The sequence below is a fragment of the Rhipicephalus microplus genome, chromosome 7 (assembly GCF_043290135.1).
Source record: "Rhipicephalus microplus isolate Deutch F79 chromosome 7, USDA_Rmic, whole genome shotgun sequence".
Taxonomy (NCBI): Eukaryota; Metazoa; Arthropoda; class Arachnida; order Ixodida; family Ixodidae; genus Rhipicephalus; species Rhipicephalus microplus.
This window is the reverse complement of record NC_134706.1, coordinates 101,658,997-101,672,171: the sequence shown is the minus strand read 5'-3', so window position 1 is coordinate 101,672,171 and position 13,175 is coordinate 101,658,997. Positions and strand designations below refer to the sequence as shown.

Genomic DNA, 13,175 nt, shown 5'->3' with positions numbered 1-13,175 from the left:
GACGCCTTGATGGTGGCTCGCAATCATGAGCATTGTTGTAATCACCGGAGATGTGACCTTGAGAGACCGCAAAACTCGACAGGCAACACTGGTGCATTCGAGGCCGACACTGGACAACCAGCGAGCAGAAGGAGCAGGCTCCTAAAAACAAGAACGTCGTCTAAGTGGCACAAATATATTGACCAATAAAGCCTCTGAGCAGGGACTTCATTATTCGTTCAAAGGTGCTTCGAGCATAACAAAAGCTAAAGGGCAAAACCTTCCACTGATTTAGGTTGTCAGGGGTGATGGATGCCGTCTTGTCACGTTTTATCTGATCTACCCCAAACAGCGAGTACCCGAACGAAGGTCTTTACAGAAAAAAACAGCGGGACCCGTACAGAAATCAAGGACATTGTCTGATTGTGAAAGAGAATAGATGTCTTTTTATTGCGATAATAATTATATGGACAGAATCGACTGGTTTTTTTGCCATCGCCGCCATTGTAGTTCAAGTAAATAAGTTTTTATGTATAGGGGAAAGGGTGCCCTATCCTTTTATTCGTGCGTAGTGAACATCACCTTTCGGCCAGGATGGTCTGCGCACGTGCTGACCTCGTGAGGGAAGAAGGGCGGGGGGACGCTGATCGTTGCAGCGCTATCGCGGCACTGATTAGTGTGTGCCTTGTTCTCCCGCAACAGGTGGGAGCTTCTAAAGGCTCCACTCTATACACGAAAACTTGTGCCAAAAGTGTACCTGGAACGGCCGTGTTCTCTTACACCAGCGTTTAGTAGAGATATATATTGCTACGTAGAGAGATATATATTGCTAAAAAAAAATGGTAGGTGTAACCTTAAGAGACAAGAAGAGAGCAGAGTGGATTAGGGAACAAACGGGGGATAAGGATATCATAGCTGAAATCAAGAAGAAGAAATGGACATGGGCAGGGCATGTAGCGCGTAGACAGGATAACCGCTGGTCATTAAGGGTAACTGACTGGATTCCCAGAGAAGGGAAGCGGGTTAGGGGGAGACAGAAGGTTAGGTGGGCAGATGAGATTAAGAAGTTTGCGGGTATAAATTGGAAGCAGCAAGCACAGGACCGGGTTAACTGGCGGAACATGGGAGAGGCCTTTGTCCTGCAGTGGACGTAGTCAGGCTGATGATGATGATGATGATGATATTGCTACGTGCCAGTGTATGGAGCTGAAGAAGACAAAGCAGATAGACTGGCACGAGCTAATCTGTGTGGCGGGCGCTGCTCACCTAACTGGCTGTAAATACATCGGAGACTACCCCTCTGAGTCAGTCTCCTTCCCGTAACATATTTGGTGGAGTTGTGCGATCCCCGTCCTCGCCATGGAACTCCGAAGTGGACGCTCCCTCGTGGCTTACAACATGACCACTCAAAACTCGGCTACATCCTCTCCGGTCACTCCCTCTTCTGCCCGACCTCTCAACCCAGCGCCCGCAACAACTTTCGTGACACTTCACGCGCTCAAAGACCCCGGCGTGTTCTCGGGAAGCGAGGGTTCCGACATCGACCAGTGGCTACGCCTCTACGAACGCGTCAGCGCCACTTACAGGTGGGATCCCACTCTTATGCTCGCAAACGTCATCTTTTATCTCGACGGAACCCCTCGTGTTTCGTTTGATAACCACGAGCATGACATAACATGCTGGGACAGCTTCAAGGCAAAGATCCTTTAGCTTTTTGGCAACATCTCTGGTCGTCGTGAAGCTGCGAAAAATGTGTTCTCGACTCGCGCACCATCTTTCACAAAGCCCTACATCGGTTATATTCACGCTGTCCTTTCACTATGCCGCCAAGCTGACGAAAATATGTCTGAACCTGAAAAAGTTGCGCATATTCTAAAGGGTATCGCCGACGATGCGTTCAACTTAATGGTATTCAACATTGTGTCATCTGTTGATACGATCAATAAAGAATGCCGCCGGTTCCAACAAGCTAACAGCAGACGCATCTCCCATCAGTTCCAGCGCCTCCCGAACACCACTAGGACGTCCTCGTGTCTCGACAGATATCATCCACTAGACAACAGTGACAACTTGACACGAATTGTCAGGCTGGAGCTTGAAGCCGCTGCTCCTGCTAAGGTGGGACTAACATCCCCTGACCCCTCTCTACCAATTACGTTGCCTCTCATTCAAGCAGTCGTCCGGCAGGAAATCGCCAGCTTGGGAATTCACTCTATCTCACCGCCTCCCCGCACCGACTACCAGCCCCGATACAATCCTGCACGTCCCTTCCCGACCGGCTCTCCCTCAACGTTCCGAAATCCATCCGCATGGCGAACACACGATGACAAGCCGATATGTTTCTCGTGTGACAGAATCGGGCACATTTCTCGCCATTGCAGAAGTCGCTGGGGTCCTCCTGCACAACCGTGCTCTCGTCCCTTCTATGCACGTCCTGCCTATCGTCATGAGACCAGCCACGACCATTTTGCCCAGGAACCTGCTTCAGACACCACTACTCCCGTTCACCATCCCCCAACGTCGCCAGTCTCGTTCTCCACAGCCCCGCCGACCATCTTCCCTTGCGTTCCCACGAGGTTCCCCGACGGACAACTAAGCGTTGAAGCCCCCGGAGATGGTTCTGCATCGCTCGGACTGACCGAAAATCCTCTTTTGACGATACCGACAAAACGAAACCTCATAGACGTACAAGTACACGGCGTACATGTCACTGCTCTTGTCGACACCGGTGCCCAGCTTTCCGTGATGACGAGTAATTTTCGCCGCAAGCTCAAGAAGGTTCTCACACCTGTGACCACTCAGTTCGTCCGTGTAGCGGGTGGTGGAATAGCATCTATCGTTGGAATGTGCTCCGCTCGTGTGAGCATCGCGGATCGACACACAGTTGTTCTCTTCACCATCCTTGATAAATGCCCCCACGACGTAATCTTAGGCCTCGACTTCCTGTCCGCGCATTCTGCCCTCATAGACTGTTCGACCAGTACGCTCCGTCTACACTTGCCCGCAACAGAACCTCTTACACAACGGCCGAGTCGCCTCTGCACAACGGGACACGCGCGCCTCCCTCCACAAACACTGACCTACATAGAGCTCGTCTCAATACCACCAGTTCCCGATGGTGACTATGTTCTGACGCCTATGACCGATGTTCTCATAAGCCGTGGCTTTACATTACCGCACACCGTTCTGTCCGTCACAGAAAATTCTGCGTGCCTCCCAGTTGTCAACTTTAGCTTGACACCTCAAGTTTTGCCAAAAGCGATCTCTTTGGCGTTGCTCTCCACCTTAGAAGACAATGCGGTAGATGTTTTTGCGATGGCCGCCCCTTCAATCTCAATCTGCCAATCTTCAACATCAATCTGCCACTTGCTCCGACAACGCTATTACTTCGATGATCACTTCCAACTTAACGCCGCAGCAGACTGATGAGCTCCACCGGGTTCTGCTGTCCTACATCAACGTTTTTGACATCAGCGGCTGTTCGTTGGGGAAAGCTACAGGTATGAGCCACCACATAAACACTGGTAATGAGCATCCCATTCATAGGCGTCCATATCGGGTGTCGGCGGCCGAGCGTCACATCCTCCAAAGTGAGGTCGACAAAATGCTCGCCAAGGACATCATTGAGCCATCCTGCAGTCCTTGGGCTTCTCTTGTAAAGCTAGTCCACAAGAAAGACGGTGCATGGCGTTTCTGTGTGGATTATCGACACCTAAACAAAATTACCAAAAAAGACGTCTACCCTCTGCCACGAATAGATGATGCGCTTGATTGCCTCCTTGGGTCTCTCTCTTTTTCCTTCACAGACCTTCGTTCCGGCTACTGCCAGATAGAGGTAGATGAAATGGACCGTGAAAAGACGGCATTCATCACCCCCGATGGCCTATATCAGTTCAAGGTCATGCCCTTCGGCCTTTGTAACACTCCAGCCACCATCGAACGAATGGTGGACTCCCTGCTCAGAGGGTTCAAATGGTCCACCTATTCGTGCTACTTGGATGGTGTCATCGTCTTTTCACCAACATTTGAAACTCATATTGAGTGCCTCTCAGCCACCTTAGGCATCATCCGTAGCGCTGGCCTGCAGCTCAACTCGTCCAAACGTGACTTGGGATGCCATCAAATTACAGTACTTCGCCATTTAGTAGACGCCAACGGTGTACAACCAGACCCGGCAAAAATCAGCGCTGTCAAAAACTTTCCTGTACCACAATCTACGAAGGATGTACGAAGCTTTATCGGACTATGCTCCTACTTCCGACGCTTCGCGAAAAATTTTGCGCACATAGCGAGGCCGCTTACGCAGCTCCTCAAGAAAGAAGTCCCGTTTTCATGGGGCTCCGAAGAGACTTCTGCGTTCTCGACTTTCGTCGCTCTTCTCACTACCCCTCCGATTCTGGTAGACTTCAACCCTGCTTCCCCTACGGAAATTCGTACAGATGCAAGTGGGCATGGCATTGGTGCAGTGCTCACTCAGAAACAACATGGCCATGATGGTGTTATTGCATATGCCAGCCGCCTCCTATCCGCCCCTGAACGTAACTATTCGATAATAGAGCGTGAATGCTTGACTATTGTATGGGCGGTGGCGAAATTTCGACCTTATCTATACGGACGCCCATTTTCGGCAGTTACGGACCACCACGCACTCTGCTGGCTAAACTCTCTGAAAGATCCATCAGGCTGCCTTGGTCGCTGGGCTTAGCGCCTGCAAAAGTTTTCCTATTCGGAGGTATACAAATCTGGCCACCTACACCGTGATGCCCATTGCCTCTCCCGTGTTATGCCTGCGAGTCCACAGCAAACGTCCATGTCTCTGAAAAAGGCAATCTGTGTCAAGGCCAGCACGCGAGCCCGCCTGACGCGATGAACAACTCAACGGCGTCATCACGCGATGGTGCCTTTCTGCCGCGCACGTGCAGTGAGGCACCTCAGCCAGCGAGCCGGCGCCTTCCTGTCTGGCGAGTCTGACGCAATGCTTGGTGACGTCACTCGACCTTGGGTGCAGCCACATGCAGCGCAGCGGCTCCAAATTCGATGAGAAGACGCGGCCAAGCGGCGACCCCATTGGAGGAGTCTGACCTCACGACTAGCGGCGCTTCTGGTTGGACATTTGGTTACTCAAAGAATCCACCCGGTGCATATAAAAGTAGCCCTGCGGAGCGACGCGAGCAGTTGAGCTGTGTGTTAGGAGTAGAGCTACGTGTTAGCGAGGAGAGCTCGGCTATTCGGGTCTCTAAGCTGTCGGCCCCAGTGCCGAATTTGTAATGCCTCTGTATATATGCTGTACATAAACCTTGTTTAACTCACTGTCGTCTCGTCCGCTCGTCTATCAGTTCTTTGTAGAAGTGCTCGCGAGCTGAGAAACCTACGCTACCAAACGGCTGGTGACCGTGTCGGCGTAGATCGGAGCAATGGCGCCTTCGGGACCATGTTGGCGTCGCCGTCTTTCGTAAACAGTGGTTGCAGCGGTGAGATTCGTGGCACCCTTCGTAACGTCGTCGGAGGCGCGCTTCGCAACAGTGGTTGGCAGCAGCGCGATCGGCCGGCGTCAGCGACATCGATGCGGTGAGTGCCTGATGTTTTCTCCTCAGTTCACCAGACTACTCTAGCTTAGGTTGTAGTAGTTTGGAGAAGGGCTGTGTGAAGCATTGAAGTGAGCTTTGATCGTTTCAAGCAAAGTCGAAGTGCTTTGATACCAAACTTAATGCGGAGGGGGTAAACACGTGAGCGTTAAATATTGCTTACGCGTCTTGCTAGTAGACTTATAGTGGGTACGACAAATAGATTCTTAACAGAGGCAAACAGCAAGAGGCTAGTGTGAACGATGGAGAACCTTAAAGTGAAGGAACACACCGAAATTTATGAGGAAGTCGGCATTACTTTGGGCTGTGCGAAACGAAAGCAAGCGATCCTTGAGATCATGAAGGAAGAGAGAGTGTAGGCTGAGGAAGTCGATGAGGCCTGGGTGGATATCAAAGCACGCCGCGAGGAGACTGAAAGGCGACAAGTTCGTGAACGTGAAGAAGCTGAAAGGCGAGAACGTCGCGAGGAGGCCGAGAGACAGGAGCGCCTCGAGTTAAAATGAATAGAATTGTCAATCCTACAGTGTTCACAGGCGCCTAGCATAGCTTCTCCGACGATTCAGGTCAGTGGTTATAGAATTCGGGACCAACTGCCACCGTTCGTAGTAGGCGAGGACATGGCGAAGTATCTCGTCAAGTTTTAACACGTCTGTGAGCGAAACGCTTTGGAGCGGTCTCTTTGGGCGCAGAACCTGTTAGCTCTTCTTCCCGGCGAAGTGTCCGACGCGATAATTTGCTTGTCGAGGGAAGCGTTTGAGAGCTATGACGAGGTTAAGTAAGTGCTCTTGAGACGTTATAAGTTGTCACCCGAGGCTTTCAGGCAAAATTTCCGGTATGCTAAAAAGGGGAATGAGTCTCACGTTGACTTCGCGTTACGTCTTAAAGCCGATTTGTTTGAATGGCTCAAGAGCGAAGGTGTTTATGACGACCGTGATAAAGTAGTGGAATGTGTTGCATTGGAGCGATTCTACCACTGCATTCAGGAGGGTGTCAAACTTTGGCTGCAGGACAAGCTTGGTGAAGTACAGCTAAACAAGGCAGCAGAGTTAGCTGAGGAGTGTTATACTCGCGGAAAGTTGCATAGCAGGGTAGTGCTCATTGAAAAAGGTGAGAGGAAAGAGGCCTTTTCAAAGAAACCTGACCAACGGAAACCCGCTCCGCACCGTAATTTCAAGAAGGACCCGTCTCTTACGAAGGACACTGTAGGGGAAGGGCAAACAGAAGCGGAGAAATCGAGTGAGGTTCCTAAACAACGCACTGATACCACACGGGCGTTTGAATCACGGAAGCCACTAATCTGCTACAACTGCAAAAAGGAAGGGCACATCGCGATAAACTGAAAGCAAAGGTTTGCTTTTGCAACACTTCGAGAATCGGAAAAGAACATGCGGTTGTTAGAGCCGTATCTTCAAGAAATTAGGGTGAATGGGAAAACGTGTCGAGCACCTAGAGACTCAGGAGAAACCATGGACGTTGTCCAACCTTCATTGGTGTCTCCGGATGACATTACAGGAGAATGCGCGTGGATTAGGCAAGTCGGCGAGGAGCAGAGTGCTTGCTTACCAATCGCTACGGATTTCATTGAAGGCCCGTTCGGTAAGCTTCGCACTGAAGCGGCTATGTCTGTCGCGCATTCCGATAGTTTTCCTTATCTTTTCTCTAACAACTCAGAGCAGCTTCTCAAGGAGCAGGATAAATCGTTCTTCCCCAACTTAGCGTACATGGCCCTCACGCGATCGCAAGCGCGGAAGCTTTCGCACGAGCTTGATCTTGTTCAATGCTGTGAACTTTCAAGTGACCTTGGCGGCGAGTCGACGGAACCTCAGAGAGAAAATTTTCCGTGTGAGTCATGTGAGCAGTCACTCGAGCGGCCCGTCGCCGAAGCGACCGGCGCGGTTTCTGTAGCAGGGGGAGACGACACGGCGCCATTGAGTCAGGGCGAGAGGGGTGCAACGCTCTCGCCTGTAGCGGAAAGTTGGAGTGAGCTGTCAAGTGTTCATCGAGAAACGCTCAGTCGAGAGCAGCGTGAGGACCTCTCGATAAAAGCGCTAATAGAAAGCGTAAACTTGGGAAAAAAGAAAAAGAATGTTTCTTTTTTTGAGAAAGCAGGGATTTTGCATCGGAGCTACACAAATGCGCAAGGTCGCAAGTATTAGCAGCTCTTGGTGCCACAAAAGTATCCTCGCCAACTATTGGAACTGGCGCATGAAAACGCGTGGGCGGGGCATCTCGGCATAAAAAAGACCAAAGCTAGAGTTTTCCTTGAGGTTTATTGGCCGATATGCTGGAAGGATATCGAAGACTTTGTACGCTCATGCAACACTTGTCAGAGAGCGGGGAAATTCACGGACAAGTGGAAGGCACCCATGAAGTTTTCTGATACCCATTATGAAGTTAAATTGGAAAGGCGACTGAACAAAATTTACCACATAGACTTGATGAAACCATACGTTCAACGTCAAGCGGTCGTAAATCTGCTGTTGAATGCCTCAGAGAAAGAGGGAGAAAAAATTTTCATCACAAGTGATTTAATCGAAAGGGGATCAGAGGCAATTTTGGAGCAGTTGAACCTAGAGCCTAGGTTAAGTGAAGTCCAGAAGGAGGACCTGAAAAGGATTCTTTCCGAGTTCGAAGACGTGTTTTTGGACCGTCCCAGGAACACGACGGTGATTGAACACGACATCAAGCTAACTCGTGAGAAGCCAATCCGTAGCAAGCAGTATCGTTGTTCCCCTGTGCAACGTCGCAAGTATGAGCAGCTGTTGGTACCGCATAGGTATCGTCGCCTAAAAGTGGCCGGTTACTGAGATGGAGCATGAAGCTCCAACAGCGTAACTTTAACGTTCGAAAAAAAAGCAAGGCTAAACGCTAATGCAGGCGCATTGAGCCGTGCGTTTAGTTAGTACCATCTCCGCCTTTCGGTTCTCGCTGGCAATTAGGGGCAAAATTTTGACCTTGTTACGACCTTAGCTGAGCGCTCTCTTCCAGAATGAGCTGAAGGAGGCAACATTATGTTCCATTCTATTTCGTTACGTTATTGTACGTGTAAAAATTTGAGTTGTCAGTTTAAGAGTCTTGTGTCCCACATGTGCCTCTTGATGTAGAGGAACGAAATTCCGATTGACACGTAGCTAGGTATATGTTGTAATATACTTTGTCTGGTGTTCTGTCGGGTGACCAAGGGCACTTGCTTGTGTCGTGTGTTGTCTGTTGTCGAACTGTTCTTGACAAGTTGCAGAACTATCGAAAAGTGCTGAAACGAAAGATCGTGAGACGAGCGAAGCTGGTCGACAAGTTGTGGTGACAAGCCAGTGGAGCTGGGATTCATCCTCAAGATTGGGATGTGTTCCCGGAACAGAATCTGGAGCTGCATTCTCCCCATGGCCCTGGAGGCGAACCTGCGGGTACCTGGCGTACAAGCGCGCCTGACATCCAAGCCACGTGGAAGCAGCTCGTCTTTCCGGCGCATTGTCTGGCGGCGGGGGTGCTGTTATACCTGCGAGTCCACAGCGAACGTCCATGCCTCTGAGAAAGGCAATCTGTGTCAAGGCCAGCACGCGAGCCCGCCTGACGCGATGAACAACTCAACAGCGTCATCACGCGACGGCGCCTTTCTGCCACGCACGTGCAATGAGTCACCTCAGCCAGCGATCCGGCGCCTTCCTGTCTGGCCAGTCTGACGCAATGCGTGGCGACGTTACTCGTCCTTGGGTGCAGCCACATGCAGCGCAGTGGCTCCAGATTCGATTAGAAGACGCGGCCCAGCGGCGGCCCCATTGGAGGAGTCTCACCTCCCGACCAGCGGCACTTCTGGTTGGACATTTGGTTACTCAAAGAATCCACCCTCAAACAAACGACCTTACGGAACGATATAACCGCACTTTAACAAATGTGCTCGCTATGTACGTGTCGCCCGATTACCGAGACTGGGACCTCGCCTTACCCTACGCAACTTTCGCGTATAATTCAACCCGTCACGACACAGTGGGCTTTTCGCCGCTCTACTTATTGTACGGAAGAGAGCCGACTTTACCACTGGACACAGTCATCTCAGCTCACACCTCGTCCGCCAGCGAGTATGCCCGCGTTGCGATTGCGCGAGCCGATCATGCCTGTCAGCTCGCTCGCGCTCGGCTGATGGCGTCGCAAACCAACCAATGCTGTCGGTACGATGCGGAACATAGAGACGTACATTTCGCTCCCGGTACCCTTGTTTTACTCTGGTCCCCTCATCGTCGGCTGGGCCTATCCGAAAAACTTCTGTTTCATTACACGGGACCCTACCGTATATTGCTTCAAGTAACACCTGTCACCTACGAGATCAGCCCCATCTGTCCATCATCATCTTCTATGTGGCCCAGTGATATCGTACACGTCTCGCGGATCAAGCCCTACAATAATGCGTCAGATAACGACCTTTAAAGCACCGGGACGGTGCGTCCGCGGCCGGGGGTCATGCTACGTGCCAGTGCATGGAGCTGAAGAAGACAAAGCAGATAGACTAGCACGAGCTAATCTGTGTGGCAGGCGCTGCTCGCCTAACTAGCTGTAAATACATCGGTGACTACTCCTCTGAGTCAGTCTCCTACCCGTAACAATATGATCGGAAATAAATGAGTTACTGCCAGCCTCACTTCGTATATCAATGTCGTACGCATGAGCATTGGTGTGGTCATCTGACCACACCACAGGAAACTTGGTTACTTAGGAAGCGCATGGTTATTACAATTATATTGCTTTTAAAATGCTAGCCTTGCGACAAAAAACATTCGAATATGCTGCTACGCATTCATTGCTACGCAAACTTTCCCTTTTTCTAAACATTTGTTTAGGTGTCTATATTCAAAACAGGCATGTCAAGCCCCATCTTTTTTGTGAACTAGCACAACAGGCGATCCCCAAAAACTGTAGCATTACTCAATGATATGCTCGGCCATCAGTTCGTCGACCTTACTTTGAATAATGGAACGCTCGGCCGCTGACAATCGATAAGGATGCCTATGAATATGAGGCCCATTGCCAGTGCTTATGCAGTGGGTCACACATATTGTTTTCCCCTATGGCTGGCTGCTTAGTTCGAAAATGTCAATGTAGGAGAGTAGAAGCTAGTGGAGCTCGTCAGTCTGCTGTGGCATTAAGCTAGAAGCAATCATTCACCTAACAGCACTGTCGAAGCAAGTGTGCAATTGCTGTTGAGCATCGTGGTTGGAAGGAACGGTCATTGTGAAAACGTACACCGAGTTCTGTTTTAAAGTGCAAATGAACACCGAGGGGATTGCTTGCGGCAGAACTTGAGGTGTCAAACTAAGCTGATAACTAAAAGGCAAGTGGAGTTCCCTGTGAGACACAGAATAGTGTGTAGTAAAGTGATGCCGCGGGTGATGAGGATATCGGTGATAGGTATCAGAACGGAGTTGCCGCAGAGAACTAATGGTGTTGAGCCGAGCTGGGCGTAGTTCGGTGTTTGGGGAGAGATGCGTGCATATCCCATTGTGAAAAGGAGACTGGGCGGTTGTGCTAGATGTTCTGTTGCGGGCAAGTGGACACTGTGGATGCAGGTCGAACAGTCAATGAAGACAAAATGTGCGGACAGGAAACCGAGGACTAAGATTATGTCTTGCGGGCATTTTTCAAGGGTGGTAAAATGAAGAACAGTGTGTAAACTGTGGTGCTTTCAAAGAGCAAGGAACATTCCAACGATAGATTCTCTTCCTCTATTGGCTACACGCGAAAACTGAGTGTTCGCAGCGGTGAGAAGTTTCTTTAGCTTGCAGCGTAAATGATTCTTCATAACGGTGAACGGCGCTCCAGTGTCGAAGAGCAGCCACATGCACACTATCTACTTGAACATCGATAAGGTTCCGTTTTGTCTGTAAGTTCAAAGAGGATTCTTGGTATATCCGAGTGATGCAGTGCCACCAATGGCCATGGCAACACTTAGTTTTCCGTCGGGGAACATCGTGGGAAGGCGAAGGTGATATCGGTGGGGCTGCCGAGAACGAGACCGGTGATGTTGGGTTGATCGAGAGCGGTAGTAGCTTGGTTCAGTAGCAGGATCCGGGGCAAGAGGTTCGGTTCTGGTCTCATGACTGCAAGCGGGACGCGCATTGAAGGTACTAGTGGAAAATTGTGCAGGAACCCAGCGGCTTCTGCAACAACGAGAAATGTCCCCTTTACGGTAACACAAAAAGCAGATTGGCTTGTTTATTGTGCGTTTGCCATGCGGACGAATAGCGGAACGTTGATGAAGAGCCAAACGCGAAAAAAGGTGCTGGAATGAATTGTGGCTAAAAGGTGGTATGGGGAGGTTGTTAAATAGAGCAAATTCTGAAGTTCACAGTTTCCTGCCGTACAACTTATTGACTTAGGGGCAAGGTCATTCAAGGAAGGGGGTCAGGGGACGTTCGTCAAGCTGTAGTTGGAATGGCCACTTCAAGTTCACGCCTGATGAATCGCGTAAAGTGGTCGCAGGAGTCTGATAGACCATATCGGTCGAGGCAGGAGGACGCCGCGTGGGTCCTCGGAAGGTGTACCACCTCATGAGATGAGCCTACTGTTAGCCTGTTTGAGCCGGAGGCATTACTGCATAATGGCATCGACAAATGACACCTTATCCCAGCTTCAATATCAGCTTCAATGTCAGCTCTTCTCAGCACATAGAGCAAGTGTCGTTTACCCCAAGTGAACTGACAGCATTTACCCTAAATATATATTTAAACGGGGAATATTCAGTGGCAACGTTTGTAGGAGCAGTCAGTTTTTTAAGTTGAGTAATATCTGACCGGTATCTTGTTTACATAGATTTTGTTGAACGGCTTGACGAGCCCGAAATGTAAGGCCAACTCAACCAATGCGACCGTAGTTTGCTCTTCAGTCTTCGCATCGTGTCTTAAACGGCTTCCTGACATTATTTGAACTCGCTACCTCCCGATCACGAACTGAGTACACTACCCACTACGCCATGGCACAATCTTCATGGCAGCTTGTAAAATGACTATTTAATCGCAAAACGCGCCGTTTGACTACATGTTTACAAACCACACAGTCAAGACTGACGCCATATTCTTTACCCAATAACAATTGCAACTTGATTAGACAATGACGAACGTCTTCCCGGAACCGAATGACGTGCGAGTATAAACTAGAGCGCGAAGTGTCTTGAGGCACCCACAACCTAACTCTGAAAAAACTCAAATTGACTGGAGGAGCAGCCACAGATTGTTGGCTGTTGCTGCCGATAGTTTCTTTTCCTTTGATAGTCGGTTTTCACACTTGCTACTGGTCAATATGTACAGATGTAATAAAATACCTTGTTCGGTAGATATGCGCGCACACGACTGAATATTTCGTACTTTTTTTGCGTAAGCTACGATGTCGCAGTACACATACGGTGAGCCAGATTACATATTCGCAGTTATATCGATACATGCGAATAAGAATCAACCAGAGAAATTACCTATGCAATCCTGCAAAAAAGTACGCCAGTGTGTTAGTTCACCAAGGCGTGCCTAAATACCAACTCGAGATTTCTCATTCTTACATATGAGTCAGAGAATTAACGGCGATAGTCCAGTGCGTGCTGTCCATTTATCACCATTGACAGACGCGCGC

General features: G+C 49.9%; 1 protein-coding gene across 2 annotated transcripts in view; it reads right to left on the bottom strand.

The window, feature by feature from the left end:
• LOC142767581 (uncharacterized) overlaps nt 1–13,175 on the bottom strand; it is a 73,424-nt gene that overhangs the window by 31,628 nt on the left and 28,621 nt on the right. The window lies entirely within an intron of this gene.